General features: G+C 45.9%; 1 protein-coding gene across 2 annotated transcripts in view; it reads right to left on the bottom strand.

The window, feature by feature from the left end:
• LOC142310361 (uncharacterized) overlaps nt 1-16804 on the bottom strand; it is a 216143-nt gene extending 199339 nt beyond the window's left edge. For both annotated transcript variants that reach the window (XM_075347879.1, XM_075347881.1), the window contains exon 1: nt 16774-16804. The gene's annotated coding sequence lies outside the window, so the exon portion shown is untranslated. The remainder of the gene's footprint in view (nt 1-16773) is intronic.
• Nucleotides 16805-23103: the final 6299 nt, after the last annotated feature.

Here is a 23103-nt window from a genome sequence, read left to right as displayed (position 1 = left end):
ACCTTGGTCAAAGTTATCTGAGCACACAAATCTCCAAGGGTGTCAAAACTTTTTCAGTGGCCCATTTTCCTATTTCTAATTTTTTTTAAATGTAAAAGATGAATATATATATACATATATATATATATATGTGTATATATCTATATTTTTATATATATATATATATATTTATATATATATAAAAAAAATGTGACACCCTGGCGCTGCCAGGCGGTCACACACAACATAGCCCCCACATAACACCATCCCTTACAGGGTTACACCAAGCAAACAAAACCCTAGTCACCCCCCCAGGGTAGGAAAGGCACACCAGTGGGCGGGACCAGGCGGAAGGAAAACACCCACCTAGGGGTCTAGAGAACCCGGGGTGGGAAAAAGAGCAGTTGGTAGTTAGTGGAGTTTGGAGTTTGCAGTTGGAGGTTGGAGTAGGAGAAAGTGAAGTTCAAGTGCAAGCCAGAGAGGAGAGGCATCAGGGTTGGAGCCCCGGCGTGCTGGCTAGGTGGCAGACAGTGGTCCGTGTCTGTCAGGAGATGGGTAGACGGCTGCCAGAGATCTGAGGTGGACCAGGACAGGATAGGAGCCCGTCGGTACCAACACCGGAGAACCGACCCAGAAACCGTGCACAGAGGGGGTACCTGGACCCTGAAGCAAGGACCAAAACAAACGGCTTTGTTAATTAACCAGTTGAGAACAGGATTATAGGTCCTGTCCCACCCAAAGTCCCAAAAGAGCAGACCGGCAGCCCACCGCAGGGGATAGGGCATCTGCCAGGGCCCCATAGATCCCAAGGGTCAGCGTCTGTGGGCAAGGCTCCCACCCGTAGTTCCTGGAACGGACTCCCGTTCTCTATACCGAGAAGTCCAAGGAGAACTAAAAATAGTGCAGAGGAAAGTGACACAGACCATCACCCCAGGTGAGGGACCAGAATACACCAAGCCGCGGAGCTCCGGCCACTGGCACCTTGGTTTACCACTGGACTTGTGTGATTTCTTTAACTTTGAGTACACTAACTTCCGGCGCGCCGGCCCCTGCAGCCACCTTCCTCAGCACAGAGACATTGGGCCCCGGGGCATCCACCCCTACCCACGAAGGGTTAAAAACAACTAGCTGCCATCCCAACGCCCTGGGTGCTCCCTAACAGTAGCGGTGGTACCTCATCTTACCACACGCCGTGGGTGGCGCCACAGACTATACAGATAAATCCCACATATAACATCCCCCCTTTTTATTCGAAGTGTCCGCGAGATCCCCCGGGTCCGGAGACCCCTCGAGCCACACCGTAGATCCATATCCGAGCAGCCCGGCTGCTGGCGTGGGCGGAACATGTGTATATATATATATATATATATATATATATCATATGCTTTTTGGCGATCATTTCATCTTCAACTTGGTTAACTGTTCACAATAACAGTAATTTTGACCAGGGGTGCCTATCTTTTAAAAGTCACTGTGCAGCTAAAAGATTTTTTTTACTGTCAAGATTATTGCAGGTTTATTTAGTGTAACGCCCCTGCAACCGGGTCGTTACAGGGTATTAAATGTTACCCCAGGAGGAGAAGAGTCCACACACACACACACTGGCAGGAAGTAGTTAAAAATTATTCAGCATGCATTTGAGCCTGCATGACTCATCCTGTCTCCTTAATGAGCAGGTGTGCAGGTCCCCATGACAACCCAAGGGAAGGGGGGGGCCCTGAATGTGTGAGTTCAGTGCAGAGCAGACTGACTGAAATATTAGACTATGTGCCCACTGGGAAAGTGTCCTGCAGTTATATCTGCAGGACATTCTGCAGGATCTCCCAGAAAACTGCAGCACAACTTTGTCTGTTTCCATGCTGCGGTTTTATTGCAGAATGTCCTGCGGATATGGTGTGGGCATTCTGCATTGAGGATACAGTACCATGGCTTCGGCACTGCATCCTCAATGCAGAACAAGTGCTAAGTGATCGGGGAGTTCATACTTACCTCCATCACGCAGCACTTCACTTTACGGCTGTCTGTCAGCCTCTGCACTGTGCAGGAGAAGGTGGGCGGGCCTGAACTAGCTTTGGCTGTCACATGACCGGAGCTCGTGCAAGCTCCGCCCACCTTCTACTTCCTGCTCCTAGCTCCACTGCCGTGACGTCCTCTGCACCGGAAGAAAATGACGGGGGTCTGCTATCAAGACAGGTAAGTATGGGACCAACACAGATTTCCGCAGGTAAATCCGCAGGATTAATTGACATGCAGTTATGTGTGGCTGCGGGACATCCGCAGGATATTCCGAAGCCGCACATTCTGCAACGTGGACACAGACACTCCCCATGTCCAATAGGATCTTTTTTTTTTTTTTTCCCCTTTACAGTTTTACTGGCGGCAGACTATTGTGAACGATCAACTGATCGCTCACAGCAGCCAGTCGCCGGGTGATCAGCTGATCGCTCACAGCTGACGGCCGCCGGGTGATCAGCTGATTGCTCACAGCAGCCGGTCGCCGGGTGATTAGCTGATCGCTCACAGCAGCCAGCCGCCAGGTGATCAGCTGATCGCTCACAGAAGCCGGTCGCCGGGTGATCAGCTGATCGCTCACAGCAGCTGGTCGCCGGGTGATCAGCTGATCGTTCGGCCACTGAGAATGTGTGAGGGGGGGCGGAGTGTGGGGTGGGTGGAGCCGAGCGGGGCCATGGCACGGAGGACGTCAGTGCAGCAAGGAATGCAAGGCTGGGGACAGGTGAGTGTGAGTGTGTGTGTGTGTGTCTGTGTGCGTGCGTGTGTACATGTGGAGTGGAGTGCGGGAGGGCGCGGAGCCAAGCGAGGAAGTGTCGGGCTCCCTGCATACGTAGCCAGGGTAAATATCAGGTAACTAAGTAAAGCACTTTGCTTGGTTACCCAAAATTTACCTTGGTTACCAGCGTACACCGCTTAGCGCTGGCTCCTTGCACCCGTAGCCAGGGTAAATATCGGGTAACTAGGCAAAGCGCATTGCTTAGTAACCCGATGTTTACCCTGGTTACGTGTGCAGGAACCAGAGAGAGCATGCGCAGTGAAAGCCTACAGATTGCGCTGCTCAAAAAACGTTACATGCTGCGTTCCTTTCGCCTGGCGGAAACAATGCAGCGTCGCCCAGCAGAAGCAACGCAGGTCCATTAATTGCAATCCGTCGTCCATACAAGTCTATGGGAAGCAGCAGAATCCGTTAACGGATTCCGCTGTTTTCCAAAACGGTGGATTGCAACTGAAGGAAAACAACGCAAGTGTGAAAGTACCCTTAGTCAGAACATCAGAGGCTGCAAGAGAGTGCAGACCTCCACAGAACAACTCCCTGCTGAGGAGATGCCACGAGACCACGGCTCATAACATCTGAGGAAGGGAATGGAGCTGAGGACGGGGGATCTTTAGAGAGTGTTGTACCCGGTGGCGGTTGGTGTTATGCGGTACCGGGAAGAGAGAGACAGAAAAGCGGTGGGTCCCCAAGATGCTCCATGCCAGCGGATAGCATTAATGCACCGAAAGAGAGGGACCCCCAGATCACCTCACCGGACCCCTTCCTCCTACCTGCTCGGGACCGACCAGAGGCTACAGGCGGCGAGGACCAGCACCCGGGTGCAATGTGGAACGAACTTTAAATAAAGTGAAACTGGAACCTGCACTCCGTGACTGGTGTGAGTAATGCCGCCGCCCTGTGCCCCTGATGTCCCTGAGGACTGTTGCCCTGGGTCTCATTAACCTCCCGGGGTTCCTGGGAGCGATTACATCTGGCTGCTTGTAACACCTGCCCCGGAGAGAGACTGTGCAGCGGCGGCTGAACACCTGGCCGCTTACCACGGGTGGCGCTTCTAGCATCCCCCGTTCCCATCCTATACCGTTTCCTGGGGGAGAGTGGCGGCAGTGGAGGCTGAGACCTCAGTGGCCGCTGTGAGGGATGGCAAGCTCCCCAGGAACCCCGTTACCCTCCTTCAATCCCCCTTGTCACACCGGACTGACTGTCGGACTTTCCCTTTTATTGAAACCCGCCGGGGTTACAGAAGCCGGGTCGGGCCACTCACAGCCTGACCCCGAATACCACCGGCCCGGTGACCATGCGAGCCCTGCAAGCCCCGGCGTGGGCGTTTCATTAGCATTAAATGGAACCTGCCACCTAGAATATGCGTTCTGACCTATCAGCAGACGCATGTATACCCTAATTACACCTCCCTACCCATCCCTGTGTTGTAAAATTGTATAATATGAAAGTAATAAAAAATGATTTATTACCTTCATATTTCCTATGTAAATTAGAGAGCTTCTTGCCCTTGCATACTTTCCATGGTATCACGCTCCTGTGGGCGTCATACCACGGAGTCACATGAGCGACGTCAGCGTCGCTCATTCTATCCTTACTATTGCGACAGGCTTCTCTTCCGGGTTCTCCTTGTCAGCTTCAGACGTGCACTGCGCATGCGCAGTGCGCGTCTGAAGCCGATGCGTGAACACCCGGAAAAGAAGCCTGTCACAATGCACGCAGGATAGAATGAGTGACGGTGACGTTGCTCATGTGACTCCATGGTATCACGCCCACAGGGGCGTGATACCACGGAGAGTATGTTGACGTCCATAGGGCAAGGCGCCGCCCCTGTGACCAGAAGCTCTCTAATTTACATAGGAAATATGAAGGTAATAAATCGTTTTTTATTAGTTTCCTATTATACAATTTTACAACACAGGGATGGGTAGGGAGGGGTAATTAGGGCACACATGCGTCTGCTGATAGGTCAGAACGCATATTCTAGGTGACAGGTTCCCTTTAACAAATTTGGACATTTTACAAGGTATGTGCCTGCAGCAAAATAATCCTTTCTTGTTTAACCAGATTTTTTTGTTACTGGGAGGCGATATAGAGACTATTTCCCAAGCTAAGTAGTTTGCGGGCTGCTATCTGACAGCAATTATTTATAATCCGATGTAACATCCTTAAAGAGAACTAGTAAGTATTTTTGAATAATATGTTTAAAACTGGAAACTGGTTGCTAAATTCCATAACCAATTAACTAATGTTAATTTATTTGCTTTGCATTTGGATTTTGTTCGAAAAAACTAATTGTGCCTATTTTATTTTTGTTTTTTAGCCAGTCTGGATAAGCCCATTGTATGATATCTAAAACATCTCGGCAACCTCTGCAATTATGTTTGAATCTTGTTAAGTTACAAACTATTATTCCCCTAATATCATGTGAGGGTCGGGCACAGTTAGCTCTTAATACAGTGTTACCTGCAGTTTGTTTTCAGTAAATATTAGTATTGACCAAGGCAACATAAGTACTGCTTAGGGTCAAATCTAAAAAAGTAATATTAGTGGGATGTAATACAAGCATACAATTTGTTATGCAAATTTATGTTAATATAGTTAATGAAATGTGGCATGGCAGATATATATCCGACCCATATAATGAACAGGTCGTCAATGTACCTGCCATACCACCGTTTATACTCTTTGAAAAGATTGTTGTTACTGAAAATAAATTATCCCTCCAACCAGGAAATAGCTAGAGACACACACAGAGACAGAGACACACAGAGACAGAGACACACACAGAGACAGAGACACACAGAGACAGAGACACACACAGACACACACACCAACACACAAAGAGGGAGAATCAGAGAGGGAGACAGTCAGAGAGGAAGACAGACAGGCCTAGAGGGAGAATGAGAGGGTGGGAAAGACGGAGAGTGAGAGACACAGAGAGACAGTTACTATCCCAGGCAACACCAGGTACTACAGCTAGTATAAAATAAATGTATCCGATTGGTATACGGCATATGATAATTAGCAGGGGTAGGTGAATTTATTAAAACTTAACCTTTAATACTAAATTTAAAAAGGGGTACTCAATGACAAACAAACAAAAGTTAGGTCCACATATCCAGTCACAGTCCACAGTGGCACCTGTCTACTCTTTATGTGTTTGTTTGTCATTGGGTACCCCTTTTTAAATTTAGTATTAAAGGTTAAGTTTTAATAAATTCACCTACCCCTGCTGAGTATCATATATTTGGTAGTGTCGATCTTCATCTTATGGTATACGGCATAAGAAGAGAAAAAAAATCAAAACTCCAGAATTGCATTTTTTGGGCCGCTGCAACAGTACAAAAAAATGTAATAACAGGTGATCAAAACATCATTTCTACCCCAAACTAATATCAATAAAAACATCAACTCCGGGCGCTAAATATAATCCCTCACACAGCGCTATATCCCAAAAAATTTAATTGTTAGGACTCTCAGAAAATGGTGACATAAGCAAAACGTTTTTGGGTTTTTTTTTGCAAATTTTTTAATTTTTTTCCCATTGTTTCAATAAAAACAAAAACTATGCATATATATTATTTCTGGACAGTAGGAGAAAAGCAGGTTTAAATACCGCGCCAAACCACAGGAGTACAGATGAAATTAATAGATCTCTTTTCTTTATTTTCACAGGTCTACGCGTTTCAAGGACATATCCGTCCTCTTCCTCAGGACAAATGCAGAGAATACTATAGCGAAACAGAGGCTACAGGCTCTCATATATGTGTAAGAAAAAAGCCACGTATGCATTAATTGCGTCATCAACCTCCTCATGACTCATAGGCACGTGGAGGAGTGAATAAAGTTCAAAGTGTTGATAGAACAGAAAAAAAGAGAAAAAAAGAAGAAAAAAGGGAAAAAAGAAAAAAAGGGGAGTGAAAGCAAAGAAAAGGAAGGAGGATAAAGAAGAAAGTGTGAAAAAATGAAATGAATAAATGGATGAATAAAATATAGTGATTGGGACTCAAATATCATTAAAAAACTGTGATAATGATATTTGAGTCCCAATCACTATATTTTATTCATCCATTTATTCATTTCATTTTTTCACACTTTCTTCTTTATCCTCCTTCCTTTTCTTTGCTTTCACTCCCCTTTTTTTCTTTTTTCCCTTTTTTTCTTCTTTTTTTCTCTTTTTTTCTGTTCTATCAACACTTTGAACTTTATTCACTCCTCCACGTGCCTATGAGTCATGAGGAGGTTGATGACGCAATTAATGCATACGTGGCTTTTTTCTTACACATATATGAGAGCCTGTAGCCTCTGTTTCGCTATAGTATTCTCTGCATTTGTCCTGAGGAAGAGGACGGATATGTCCTTGAAACGCGTAGACCTGTGAAAATAAAGAAAAGAGATCTATTAATTTCATCTGTACTCCTGTGGTTTGGCGCGGTATTTAAACCTGCTTTTCTCCTACTGTCCGTAATTACTCTGTTTTGCGGGACTGCTGCCTTCCACGTTACTTTTATGCTGACAAAGGGGTTGTGAATGTCACAACCTCATCTGGTGAGTGTCCCTTCTTACATTCACCTCACACTGTTATACCGGGTAAGACCCTATTTGCGCCTTTTTCTTCCCACAGCCTTTTTCCTTCTATATATTATTTCTATAATTGCACTGATCTGGATAATCATATATCCAGGTAATTTTTACTGTAAAATGAAATATCCAAAAAACATTATGCTGAATAGCATTTGGGGGGGGGGGGTTTGGAATTTATTTCGCTACTTTCAGTACATTACATGACACAATGGATGATTGCCCTGATTGTCTGAACACTCCGAAACGCGTTGACTAATAAAGCATAATACGGGAATATCTCTTCTGTCTTCATTCCGTCGTCAGCGCAGGGTTAACCCCTTCCTCTCCAACCTAAGATAATGATGATGCAATGGATGGTGTCATTCAAAAGTGCAAATCGTCTCTAAAAATAGCAAACTTTCACACGGCTATATCAATGGAAAAGTAAATATGTTATGGCTGCCTGGGATAAGAGGAGGATAAAACGAAAGAGCAAAAATGAAAAATTGCCTGTTCTTTAAGGGGTTAAACTGTAAATAATTGTGCTACATCAAATAAGAGGTTATTTTCAAAATATACTGTCTAAGATCAAGGGAATAATTGCTTTAAGTATTCCGATGAAATTCTAGTGCTTGAGTATCAATAGACTGAGGGATCGAGGTGTAAAGCGAAATGACGTCACAGATCAGCCAGCTCTATGAACGATCCCAGGTCCCATCATAAAAATCCATCAGTACATCACCAGTGTCTTCAAAAACCCGAGACACCATTACCAAAGATTGCAACATAATATCCAACCATAGTCCCTACCTTTCACTGAAGGAGTCTATAACTGCAATGATTGGTCTCGGTGGTGGAGGGTTAACCCTTTTGTGCACTCTTGGAGTGACTAGGTGGTTAACAATCAAAAACTCCTTTTAGGTTTTTGGAAAAAATGCCCAGATTTACTCTTTTTTCCAGCTGATTCTGAAATTTGGAAATTGGCTGTCATCTTAGTAAACAGCTAGTACTAACATCTGACAGCATCTGTTCTATATACTTAGAAGAATCTGAAACAACAACAACAGTACTTCCTTTGTCAAACATTTTGATTGTTAAATATTTTTTCCTCTAATTATTGTAGCACTTGGATAAATTAGAGATGTCACGCTTTCCAGAAACATCCTATCATCATTTTAAATGATCTTCAACCAATCGTTGAAATGTATCCATAGACTCAACTCTGGACTTAAGTGGATAAGAAGGCATATTGGAGGGTGGGAAGCAAGTATCATTACTGGAATAAGGAATGGGGCAGAATACTAGAATTTTCTAATTTTACCAACCTAACATTATTCCTAAAAGTTTTTATGCTTTCCAGACATACAAGAAGTTTCTGCTTCAAAAACTCAGTGAAAGTTGGGTGTGCTCACACTGATATTTTTTAGCAGGATTGGAGCAGAAAGTCTACAAAGCCTTCTCAAATACTCAAAACTTGATGTATTATTGTACTGCCGATGGTTCTGCTGATGTATTCATGTAAATACCATTTTACATTTTTTTCTGGCCTTCAAGTTGGTTCAACATGACAATGTTGGCCTTGGACCCCAAAACATTGTGTGTGCACCCCTGTTATCTATTTCATTAGTACACACTGCTTGTTATAGCTCAACTATTTTGAGATATATATATATATCAAATATATATATATTTTATATATATATATATATATATATATATATATAATAAATAATGCTGAGTGTGTGTACGTGTGTGTGTATGTCCGCTAAAGAAAATCCGCACCATTGCATTTACAATCACGAAATTTTGCACAGACATCTCATGTGACTCAGGGAACCTCATAGACTATGTTTTGATGGGAAAATTTAACCCTGCGCTTTACAGTTATTCTCCAAAAAACCTGCCTCTATTAAAGTTAATGGAGCTGTGAGCTACAGGTTATTAATATGAGCTGTAACTGGTTACTATAAGAACAAAATAAATTGGTAGTATAAAAAGCTTCTGTGTGAGGTAATATATTGTCGGTGGGGAGATGGATAGAGAGAGACAGAAAGAGACAGACAGACATAGGCACAGACAGAGTAAGAGGCAGACAGGGAAAGAGATAGACAGACAGAGACAGACAGGGAAAATGACAGAGAGAGAGAGAGAGAGACAGACAGTCAAAGAGACAGATATAGGCAGACAAACCCAGACAGACAGACAGACAGGGAAAGAGACAGGCATACAGGGAAAGAGACAGACAGAGAGACAGAGACAAACAGAGAAAGAGACAGTCAGACAGGGAAAGAGACAGGGAAAGAGACAGAAACAGGGAAAGAGACAGAGACAGAGAAAGAGACAGGGAAAGAGACAAAGAAGGGAAAGAGACAAAAACAGGGACAGAAACAAGGAAGAAGACATGGAAAAAAACAGAGACAGGGAAAGAGACAGAGACAAGGAAAGAGAGGGAAAGAGATAGAGACAGTGAAAGAGACAGGGAAAGAGACAAGGAAAGAGACAGAGACAAGGAAAGAGACAGGGAAAGAGACAGACAATGAAAAAGAGATGGGGAAAGAGACAGACCTGGAATGAGACAGATGGGGAATGAGACAAATGGGGAAAGAGACAGACAGGGAAGAGACAGCCAGGGAAAGAGACAGACAGGGAAAGAGACACACGGGGAAAGAGACAGATGAGGAATATGACTGATAGACAGACAGACACAGAGATAGGGAGAGATAGACAAACACAGACAGACACAGAGATAGAGACAGAAAGACAGAGACAGACTGTTACGAACCGGCGCCGCCATAGCCGCAAGCAGCCTGCTGCGGTTCCTGTTGCGCCCAGGTGTCGGCTGCCATTCTTGGCCGTGCCTCGGGTCATCCAGTTGGCTGCTCCTTCCACCACGTCTAAGTGTGGAGAGGCGGCTAGTGCGCATGTGCGCGCCGATTTACCCCAGCCAGAGTCTAAGCCCGGTGTTTTGCCTAGTGAGCATGCTCAGCCTGATTGTGTCATTTCTGAGCCTAAGGGGCACTTTGCACACAACGACATCGCAAGCCGATGCTTGCGATGCCAAGCACGATAGTCCCCGCCCCCGTCGCAGCAGCGATATCTTGTGATAGTGTGGCGCCCTGGCCTAGCCAGGTCGTCACAGATAACACACAAACACCCCCACCCCCATTAGACAGGGACACCAGCCAAACAAAAACCCTTGTTGCCTCCCTCCAGTGTCTGATGTCCTTACCAGGGGGGGTGGAGCCAAGCGGTTGGCTCCACCCACCGAGGAGTTCACAGGCCTGGAGGTGGGAAAAGTGACAGTTCAGTGTTGGAGTTTGAAGAGTGAGGAGTGAACACTTGGGTGTCTGGGTTTGTGGCCCAGGCACTGACAGCAAGGTTGGCAGACGGTGGTGGCCGTCTCCAGGAGTGGTGAAACAACGCAGAACCGTAGGACCGGGGTCGGGTGACGGCCCGCTGGTACCGACCGGGGAGCGAAGTGAAGCCAGCACACCCAGGCAGGGCCATCAGACCCCGACCAGGCTTGGAGCCGCCGTCAATAGTCAGATCCGAATGTGACTGGAACCCCAGGGGTTTCATAACAGCAAAAGTCCCGATTGAAGACAACCGCCCACACCGTGAGGGTATACAGCTACCGCCTAAGGCTAGAGACCCAAGGGCCAGCGTCTGCTGGCAAACGGGCTCCTCCGGTACCCATACACTGGGGAGCGGACTACCGATGAGAATCCATAGTAGTCAGAAGGACAACATCAGGGTGCAGGGAAAGACAGCCGCCATCACCTGTCCAGGGAGAGACACTGCAGCCGGCTGCGGGACCCGTCCATCCAGCCGTTTGGTTTATCGAGGACTTTGTACCTTTCTTGCTGAGTGAGTACACCCGTGCCATCCGGCACCGCGCCGCGCTGTCCCTGCAACCCTGCACCTCACCAACTCTGCCTCCCCACAACATCATCGGGCCCCGGGACCACCAACCCCTACCCACAGAGGGGGGGGAAACAACATCCCAGCTGCTCCTTACCATCGCTCCCGGGATCCCCGTCATCAGCAGCGGTGGTGCCTATCTTCACCACGACCCGTGGGTGGCGTCACAGACTAAATTCCCCAAACTAACCACCCCTTTCACTCACGGGCGAGGAGCGCCGCTCGAGTCCCCGGATCCGGCCCACCGCTCGAGCCACCGAGCAGCCATCGCAGCAGCGCCGGACCCGAGCGTTAGTGAGTGCAGCGCAGTGGCGTCCTCCCCACCTGCGACAATAGCAGTCGTAGCGAACATTATCGCTACGGCAGCTTCACATGGACTCACCTGCCTTGCGATGTCGATCTGGCCGGCAACCCGCCTCCTTATTAAGGGGGCAGGTCGTGCGGCGTCATAGCGACGTCACACGGCAGGCGGCCAATAGAAGTGGAGGGGCGGAGATGAGCGGGACGTAAACATCCCGCCCACCTCTGTCATTCCGCATAGCCGGCGTGGGCTGCAGGACGCAGGTAGGAGATGTTCCTCGTTCCTGCGGCTTCACACACAGCGATGTGTGCTGCCGCAGGAACGAGGAACAACATCGTATCTGTCACAGTCGCGTAATTATGGAATTCCCAGACACTACACCGATGATACGATTACGACGATTTTGTGCTCGTTAATCGTATCATCTAGGATTTACACACTACGATGTCGAGCGTGACGCCGGAAGTGCGTCACTTTTGACATGACCCCTCCGACATCGCACCTGCGATGTCGTAGGGTGCAAAGTGCCCCTAAGTCCTCAGTTCAGGCTACTGAGCATGCTCCCACAATTAATCCTAACAGCCTCTTTGCACAGGTACTTGGACTTCGTGCTGTGTCTAAGTTCTGGGATGTGCCTACTGAGATTGCTCAGGCAGATAGTCTGATTTCTGAGTCTGTTGTTCAGGCTACTGAGCATGCTCAGGCACTTAGTGCATCAGAGGCTAGGTTCGGTAAGGACCTCACTGAGCATGTCCGTGAGATGGCAGGCCCTGATAGGGCTGGCTCGCAGAGGCCCGCCCATATGATCTGGCACCTCACCATTGGTCGTCAGACGATGACTGGTGAAGTGTTTGGGGCGTGGCTGCCATGTCGTGGCGGTTCCGGATAGGCCGCTGGTGACATCGCTGATGATATGGGACTCTGCTATTGGACCTTGGTGGTTCCACCCTTGGTTTGGGGCGGATCTAGGTTATAAAAGGGGCTGGAGACAACATGGTGGGCGCAGTCTTCACTCATATTCACTTAGAATTCATGGTGGCATAAGCCTTGTTGGAAGCGGTAGGTAGGACTAGGCGAACGGTGCCTGTCACGCCAAGATTCATGGCTCAGCACATGAGGGTCAGGCGCCGTGCTTTCTTGATACCGTTCCTGTTGTGCTATAGCAGTCCAGTTGCGTTAACTGGGCTGCGGCTGCTGCGTCACCTGTCCAGTTGTGCCTCCTACGCACACGGACAGCATACCTGCTGCATCACCTGTCCGAGAGTGCCCTCTACGCACACGGACAACGCACCTGTTGCGCCAACTGTCCGGATGTGCCTCCTACGCGCACGGACAGCATACCTCAGGACCCCTGTGGAGTTAACAGGGTGTTCCAGGATTGGGTGTGTGAACCTGTTGTCCTCCTTGGCTTCCCAGTAAACGCTACTGGTGTGATCCCTTGGCCTGAAGTGTTCTCTACACACGTGGCCATTCGAGTAGTGACCAGAAACGCTAATTGAAGGACCGCTTGGCCTGTTGTGTCTGACACACGTGGCCGACAGGGCGCTGTTGCAGCTGTCTTCTCGGTCATTGCTACCTGGCCATCATCCGGTCTGACGTATTCCCTGCACATGTGGTCAGGGTTGCGCCAATTCCACCGACACGCTAACTGGGTTGTCACCTGGTCTGACGTGTCACTTCACACGTGATCGGTTTAATCCAGCTCTATAGTCTCCGCCAAACCCACAGGGTGCCAGCAACTACATTACCATCTGGAGCACGGTGGGCCCCGACTGGCGATTGGGATATATACCCCCTGGTCCTAATCTGCCGGTGACAGACAGACAGACACAGACAGACAGAGACTGTGTTACGGTTGTTGTGGCTCTGGAGACTATGTCCGGATTTCTTGCTACTGCACATGTGCAAGCGCTGGAGACTAAGTCCTATCTTGGAGCCATTGCACATGTGCGGGTGACATCATTGCTGACATGAGGTCACATGTCTCTGACACCTTCTAAGCTTATTGGCCTCTGGTCATGTGCTTGTGACACGTGGTCACATGTCTCTGACACCTTCCATGCCGATTGGTCGCTGGTCATGTGCTTGTGACGCTTTGCTCGGTGATAGGCCAGCGTGACGTCATTGCTGTCATTCTCGCAGCGGATTGGCTCTGGTGTCCTCCATCTTGGATGAGGCACAGAGTCTATATAAGACCCTGACGCACGCCACCCAGCGCTCAGTCCTCTTGGTTCATGTATGAGGGTAGACGCCCTGTGCACGTCCCTCTAGGCATCTCTCTGTCTATGTTAGGTGAGCGCAACTGGCAGGGTAGCGTTCTTATACCTTACAGCTTCGGCTGCAGTCCGTATCCTTACCTCTTAGTGGAGCGGACATAGGCAGGTGCCTGAGGCACATGGTCCGGCTGGGCCTTGTGATTCTACTCGTAGGTGGACGTTGCCGCTAGGGTAACGTTCCTTATACTGCGTCTGGCAGTTGTTCATATCCTCGCACACTAGGGGAGCAAACAGAGGTAGGAGCTTTGTGCGGCTTATGCTGCTGTCTGTCTCTTTTGCACCACTAGAAGAGCGGACCTAGGCAGGTGCCATATCTAGTGGTTCGTGTCCTCGCACACTAGTGGAGCGAACGCAGGTAGGAGCTTTGTGCGGCTTACGCTGCTGTCCGTCTCTTTTGCACTACTAGAAGAGCGGACCTAGGCAGGTGCCATATCTAGTGGTTCATGTCCTCGCACACTAGTGGAGCGAACGCAGGTAGGAGCTTTGTGCGGCTTATGCTGCTGTCCGTCTCCTGGCACCACTAGAGGAACGGACCTAGGTAGGTGCCATTTCACACTCACTGCTTTTGTCTCTGTGATCATTAACAGAGACCATTCCACACACCCTCCAAGTAAGGGAGGAATTCCCTTATTTACTAATTATATTCCTCTGTGAGTTTAACAGAGGTATTGCACTCTGCCATAGTCTGCAGCAGAATCTTTGCACGGTGGACCCTGACTGTCTGATATTCTTTTAGGTTTTATTATCAGACAGCCCCCCGTAACAGACTGGGAAAGAGACAGAGAGACAGTTACTATCCCTGGCAATGCCAGGTACTACAGCTAGTATATAAATATATATAATTTATTTATGTTTTTCCACTTTTACCAGTGATTTCAAATTAGTAGATATTCATGTTATACAGCACTTGTCACTGGATCAGCGACTTAACCTCCTAGCAATGACATAAAGTGGCATGTAAAAGTTTGGACACCCCTGGTCAAAATTACAGTAATGGTGAACAGTTAAGCAAGTTAAAGATGAAATCACTTCTAAAAGGCATAGAGTTAAACATGACACATTTCCTTTCTATTTTAGGTAAAAATATACAGATATATTTTCATATTTACCTTTTAAGAATTACAAAAAGCAAAACAGGCTGATGAAAAAGTTTGGGCACAATTGGAGATTTGTGTGCTCAGATAGCTTTGACCAAAATTTTAGACCTTAATTAGCCTGTTAGCATTATGTCTTGTTCACTATCATCATTAGGAAAGACCAGTTGATGTAAATTTCATAGCTTTATAAAAACCCAGGCTCCATTCACCTTGTGCCAAAAAGCAGCAGCCATGGATTCTTCTAAGCAGCTGCCTAACACTATGAAAATAAAAATAATAGAAGCCCACAAAGCAGGAGAAGATTATAAGAAGATAGCAAAGCGTTTTGAAGATGCCCTATCCTCAGCTGGAAATGTAATTAAGAAATGGCAGTTAACAGCAATAGTGGAGGTCAAGATAAGGTCTGGAAGACCAAGCAAAATTTCAGTGAAAACAGCTCATAGGATTGTTAGAGAGGCAAATCAGAACCTCCGCTTGACTACAAAAGACCTTCAGAGAGATTTTGTAGACTCTGGAGTTGTGGTACAGTGTTCTAGGGTTCAGAAACACCTACATAAATATGGCCATCCTCTAAGAGTCATCAGAAGAAAACGTCTCCTGCATCCTCACCATATAATTCAGTTAGAAGTATGCAAAAGAACATCTAAACAAGCCTGATTCATTTTGAAAACAAGTCCTGTGGACTGATGAGGTTAAAATAGAACTGAAGTCAATAGAACTGAGCACAATGATCATAGGCATGTGTGGAGAAAAAAAGGCACCAAATTTCAGGAAAAGAACATGTCGACAACCTTTAAGCATGGGGGTGGATCAATCATGCTTTGGGGTTGTGTAGCAGCCAGTGGCAGAGAGAACATTTCACTGGTAGAGGAAAGAATGGACTCAGTTAAATTTAAACAAATTTTTGATGCACACATAACACCATCTGTAAAAAAGCTGAAATTGAAAAAAGGATGCCTTCTACAAATGGATAATTATTCTAAACACAAGTCAAAATCCCCAATAGACTACCTCAAAAGGTGCAAGCTGAAGGTTTTACAATGGCCCTCACAGTCCGCTGATCTGAACATCATTGAAAATCTGTGGCTAGAGCTCAAAAGAGCAGTGCATGCAAGATAACCCGGGGATCTCACTGAACTGGAACACTTTTCCAAGGAACAATGGATTGAAATCCCATAAACAAGAATTGAAAGACTCTTGGCTGGCTACAAAAAGCTTTTCAAGGCTGTGAAACTTGCCAAAGAGGGTTCTACTAGATACTACTAACCATGCAGGGTGCCCAAACTTGGATCTGCCTATTTTCCTTTTTTGTTAATTTTAAAATGTAAAAGACGAAAATATATATATATATATTTTTGCCTAAAATACAAAAGAAATGTCATCTTTAACTGTATGCCTTTTACAGATCATTTCATCTTCAACTTGCTTAACTGATCACAATAACAGTAATTTTTACCAGTGGTACCCAAACTTTTACATGCCACTGTAAGTTGACATTTATTGGAATTAGTCTCTGAGAACTCCAAGTGCTTTGAAATATATAAAAAAATCTAGATGGAACGGTGATCTGAAACTCCTTATTTTTATCATGAGCCCCTTTCTATGGCTTTATTAGGTGCCCTCTTGTATAGCCATGCTATGTCCCCCTAGGTAAGGCCATCTTATTCACAGCCTGCGTGGGGCTACATCTTAGTTGTTTTTGTCTGTTTATTAAAATTAGACATTTCCATTTCCATAATTAAGCCTACGTATATAATGCCCAATGAATTTAGCTGTAGCCAACATAAAGCCTTCAAGTGGGGAAAGGTGAATTTCCCAAGAAATAGCTATAGACGTTTCATAACTTACCAGCACCAGCCACTCGCGTCCGATCCTCACCAAGGTGCGGTAGACACTACATCCGCATTTTTGCCTATGACGCACTTGGTTATTTTGATACGTGACCTAATCATTATCACCTTATAGTCACGCCTCTTAAAGTTTACACTCAATTTTCTTAATGGCTTGTTATATCTTTCAGTAACGCATTTTGGAACTTAAAAGGTCATTTGCTTAAGGCTGTTTGTGTCACCTCAAGATTGTTTTATTTGGCCACTTGCCTGGATGTCACCAAGAAGGAACACTGTTGTCATGAAGAAGAGATCTAGAGGCTGAGTTCCTTTTCTAGTTTTGCATGCAGCAGGGACAAGAAAGAAGTAAGGAACCCGCCAAACAGCTCCTCTTTTCTCACATTTGTGGACCCCTGTGAGTGGGATATTGTTGGCACCGCCTTACTACTAATTACAGTGTTATGAGGTGTTATTCTTTATCTAAGATGATGTCATACTGATGGGACCCCCAGCGATCAGCTAAAGAAGACCCTAGCAGCCAGGGCCGCCACTAGGAATTTCAGGGCCCCATACTGGCAAATGTTTTGGGCAGAAAAAAGTAGTGGGCACCACAATATAACAAATATAAATAAAGGAAGGGGTGCTAAAAACTATGCAAAAAAAATTAATCATACCATGAGAAGAAAAAAGCTGCCAAGTAATAATGTGCACACCCAGCTATTTATATATAAACATGGCTTTTATTGATACAAAACATATAAGGCCATCAAAAACAAAGGTTAAAAACACAATTATCAACAGAAAAAGAATGAAAGAAATAGGGAGATGGACCTAATAATCCTGTACATATCCCAAATGAAGTATCGGGGCACTGATAATAGAATGCACAATAAGTATATACACAATACCTGACTATAGAGCCTCATGTTAAAGGTAATGTGGCAGTAAGTCAATAGAGGGTTGTTTTTGTTTTTTGTCAGCCTCATATCTTTTGTATCAATAAAAGCCAAATACTGTGTGTATATATATATATATATATATATATATATATATATATATATATATATATATATATATATATAAAATGTCCCCTCCTGATATATATGTTCCTTTCTTTGTATATATGTCCCTATTTAGGTATATACGTCCCATCCTGGGCCCCTCCTGCTATATACATCCCCCTCCTGGGCAAATTCTGGTATATATGTGTTACGAGGGGGACCCGGGGAAGCGTGCCAAGATGGGAAATGGACTGCTTCCGCCGGTCAAGGTCCACTGTGCGGTGTAAGGGACCGCCGCTATGGTGGGTGAAGAGTGAGCGGGTTGCTGCTAGCGATCGTCTGGAATGTCACAGACGATCTATGTACACCGATCTGCCCTAACCCCTGAGGGTTGTATGGCACAGATCTCACGGCTCGGTGTACCTGTTGCACGGGGAAGCACAGAGGTGCCCACGCACGTGTGCCAGTGGAAGTCTTGAGAATACGGCACGAGGGTAGCACAGAGGTGCCCACGCACGTGTGCTTTCAATAACCAGGTGAGTCCAATGGAGACTTGAGGAGCTCACCTGGGACAGGAACACGGCCTGTTGACGGGGGTACTGCCGGAGCAGCAAGGCAGGAACACGGCCTGCAAACGAGGTACTGCCGGAGCAGCAAGGGCCAAGCCCACAAGAGACAGTAATGCCTGAGCAGTGGCGTGGCAGCACGCTGCCAGACATCCAAACATAGAAGGACGGTCGCGCGCCGCCATGATGGCAGGGGGAGCTTTTAAGGAGGTGCAGCTCCACCCGAGGGCGGGCGCGAGGCGGAGATGACGGACTTGACCCAATCAGGGTCCACGATGTCCCAGCCTGGCCAGTCAGGATTCACCACGTCACCAGCCTTGTCATCAAGCCGTGTGACGTCAGTGAGCGAATCAGGACCCACCACGCATTGCACATGCTCACCCTCCTGCCTCTGGGAAATAGAGGCGGGATCCTCGGTCTCACAATGTGCAGAGATAACGGGAATCTCACTGCTTCCCTGAGCAGTAAACCTCTGCACATTGCGCAGCCTCGCAGACCTTCGGGGCCGCTGAGCAGGAGAGTCTGCGGCAGGCCAGGAATGGGAGACCGCTTCACTCCTTGTAACAGGAGAACCACTAGGTGTCACCCTTCTGCTGCCTCTCTGAGAAGGTATCTCCTGCACACTGCGCAGTCTGGCAGACCTTCGGCGCTGCTGAGCAGGAGTGCTCGTGGCAGGCAAGGAATGGGAGACTGCCTCAGTCCTTGCCTCAGGAGAGCCACGAGATGTAACAATATGTCCCCTTCTTGGTATATATCTCCTCCTCCTAGTACATATGACCCCTTCCTGGGCCACTCCTGGTATATATGTCCCTATCCTTGTTTATTTGTCCCTTTCTTGGGATATATGTCCTTCCGGTATATATGTCCCCTCCTTGGGCCACTCATGGTGTATATGTCTTTCTCCTGGTATACAGTTAGGTCCAGAAATATTTGGACAGTGACACAAGTTTTGTTATTTTAGCTGTTTACAAAAACATGTTCAGAAATACAATTATATATATAATATGGGCTGAAAGTGCACACTCCCAGCTGCAATATGAGAGTTTTCACATCCAAATCGGAGAAAGGGTTTAGGAATCATAGCTCTGTAATGCATAGCCTCCTCTTTTTAAAGGGACCAAAAGTAATTGGACAAGGGACTCTAAGGGCTGCAATTAACTCTGAAGGCGTCTCCCTCGTTAACCTGTAATCAATGAAGTAGTTAAAAGGTCTGGGGTTAATTACAGGTGTGTAGTTTTGCATTTGGAAGCTGTTGCTGTGACCAGACAACATGCGGTCTAAGGAACTCTCAATTGAGGTGAAGCAGAACATCCTGAGGCTGAAAAAAAAGAAAAAATCCATCAGAGAGATAGCAGACATGCTTGGAGTAGCAAAATCAACAGTCGGGTACATTCTGAGAAAAAAGGAATTGACTGGTGAGCTTGGGAACTCAAAAAGGCCTGGGCGTCCACGGATGACAACAGTGGTGGATGATCGCCGCATACTTTCTTTGGTGAAGAAGAACCCGTTCACAACATCAACTGAAGTCCAGAACACTCTCAGTGAAGTAGGTGTATCTGTCTCTAAGTCAACAGTAAAGAGAAGACTCCATGAAAGTAAATACAAAGGGTTCACATCTAGATGCAAACCATTCATCAATTCCAAAAATAGACAGGCCAGAGTTAAATTTGCTGAAAAACACCTCATGAAGCCAGCTCAGTTCTGGAAAAGTATTCTATGGACAGATGAGACAAAGATCAACCTGTACCAGAATGATGGGAAGAAAAAAGTTTGGAGAAGAAAGGGAACGGCACATGATCCAAAGCACACCACATCCTCTGTAAAACATGGTGGAGGCAACGTGATGGCATGGGCATGCATGGCCTCCAATGGCACTGGGTCACTTGTGTTTATTGATGACATAACAGCAGACAAGAGTAGCCGGATGAATTCTGAAGTGTACCGGGATATACTTTCAGCCCAGATTCAGCCAAATGCCGCAAAGTTGATCGGACGGCGCTTCATAGTACAGATGGACAATGACCCCAAGCATACAGCCAAAGCTACCCAGGAGTTCATGAGTGCAAAAAAGTGGAACATTCTGCAATGGCCAAGTCAATCACCAGATCTTAAGCCAATTGAGCATGCATTTCACTTGCTCAAATCCAGACTTAAGACGGAAAGACCCACAAACAAGCAAGACCTGAAGGCTGCGGCTGTAAAGGCCTGGCAAAGCATTAAGAAGGAGGAAACCCAGCGTTTGGTGATGTCCATGGGTTCCAGACTTAAGGCAGTGATTGCCTCCAAAGGATTCGCAACAAAATATTGAAAATAAAAATATTTTGTTTGGGTTTTATTTGTCCAATTACTTTTGACCTCCTAAAATGTGGAGTGTTTGTAAAGAAATGTGTACAATTCCTACAATTTCTATCAGATATTTTTGTTCAAACCTTCAAATTAAACGTTACAATCTGCACTTGAATTCTGTTGTAGAGGTTTCATTTCAAATCCAATGTGGTGGCATGCAGAGCCCAACTCGCGAAAATTGTGTCACTGTCCAAATATTTCTGGATCTAACTGTATATGCCAAATCCTGGGGTCCTCCTGGTGTGTGTAATTATATATATATATTATATACATACTGTATATAATATATATATATATATTGCAATTATTATTATATTATTTATCCCTCTCCTGGGCACATGCGGGTACATATGCTCCTGACCTGGTCTCTGCCCCTCCTGGTGAATATGTCCTCCTCCCGGTATATATGTCCCATCCTGGGGGCCTCCTGACATATTTGTCTGCTGCAAAAAACACCCAAAAAACACTCTTCCCGGCTGCCACACGTCGCACGACATCTTGTCTAAGCAGAGAGCCGTGATCAGTGGCGTAACTACAGTTTGATGGGCCCCAATACAGAGTTTGAGCCTGCCCCCCCCCCCTGTCAGATGTATGGGCTAATGTAGCATTCTAAATCCTATAAACACATAAATGTTGCCCCCCTTCATTGTATAGTAATGTCCCACATCCTGTACTAATATCCCCCATCCTGGGCCACTTCCTGGTAAATATGTCCACATCATGGCCCCATCCTGGTGCATGACCCCATCCTGGCTTTATCCTTGTATATATGGTCCCATCCTGGTATATATGTCCTCTATCATGACCCCATCCTGGTATATATCTCCCCCATCCTGGTATATAGCACTCCATCCTGGTATATAGCCCCTCATCCTAGTAAATAGCCCTCCATTGTGGTATATAGCCCCCATCCTGTTATATAGCCACCTATCCTGGTACATAGTCCCCTCATCCTGGTATAAAGTCCCCCACCACGTCGCACACAGTAAAAAAATAAACAATTGTACTATATACTATTGTATTTTCATAATGAATCATATTCAATTTTGTATAGATAGATAGGATGGATGTATAGATAGATGTACAGACAGACAGATAGGATAGATAGATAGATAGATAGATAGATAGATAGATAGATAGATACATAGATAGATAGATAGATAGATACATAGATAGATAGATAGGATGTACAAACCGACAGTATACACAGACAGACAAAATATAGAGTAGGACCCTTCTATTGAGATTTGCCGTGGCATGGCAGGGGGGCTCAAAAAATTGATGAATTATTTGCTAAAAATCTAATTTTGCATTATAGTACAGTTGGAATATGTGAATTTTCACTTTTGTTTGCATGCCATTCTCAAGCAGTGCTGGCTCCCCCTCTTTTTACAGATAGACAGTATACACAGACAGACAGTATATACAGATTGTATACACAGACAGACAGACTGTATACAGACTAACAAAAGTTACTCACAGCACCTTTTAGTTGTGGATATGTTGCTATTAGTAACAGGAGGTGCACGTCCGGTCCAAGGGATCCACTTGGAACTTGCAGCAACAACAGAAAAAAGAAAGGACAGCTCCTCCAATGTGATAAGCAAAATTCTTTTTCTTTAATCCATTTGCAACGTTTCAACCTTCCGGTCTTTTTCAAGCATACAAAATAACAATACAGGCTCCATACAAATAGGCAGATGGTCAAAGCTGTCACCAATCACAATAAAGACCTCCCCCACAAGAGACTGTATAAAGAGACAGACTGTATACACAGAGACTGTATACACAGACAGACTGTATGCACAGAGACTATACACAGAAAGACTGTAAATACAGACAGACTGAATACACAGACAGTATATACATACAGATAGTATGCACAGACATACACAGTATACACAGACAGACACAGTATATACAGACAGACAGTATACACAGACAGACAGTATACAAAGTCAGACAGACTGTATACACACACAGACAGACAGACTGTATACACAGACATACTGTATACACAGACAGAAAGACTGTATACACAGACAGAATGTATACACAGACAGACTGTATACATAAACATACAGACTGTATAAACAGACAGACATACTGTGTACACAGACAGACAGACTGTATACACAGACAAACAGACTGTATACACAGACTGTATACACACAGTATATACAGACAGTAAATACAGACAGACTATATATGTGTCGCCAGGGGTTAAGGGGATACCCAGAACCGGGCCAAGGGGTCGCTTCTGGAAAGGGGATCACGGTGTCGTGACCCGGTCTGTGCTCCCTGGTTCCACAATAAAAAGGGGGGTTATGTTCGTGACGCCACCCGTGGAATGTGATCAGAGATGACCACCGCTGCTGCAGAACCTCCGGGGTGATGGAAGGCAGCTTGAGATGGGACGGCTCCCCACGGGTAGAG

Source organism: Anomaloglossus baeobatrachus, chromosome 5, assembly GCF_048569485.1.
Source record: "Anomaloglossus baeobatrachus isolate aAnoBae1 chromosome 5, aAnoBae1.hap1, whole genome shotgun sequence".
NCBI classification, from domain to species: domain Eukaryota; kingdom Metazoa; phylum Chordata; class Amphibia; order Anura; family Aromobatidae; genus Anomaloglossus; species Anomaloglossus baeobatrachus.
This window is presented reverse-complemented; position numbering and strand designations above follow the sequence as displayed.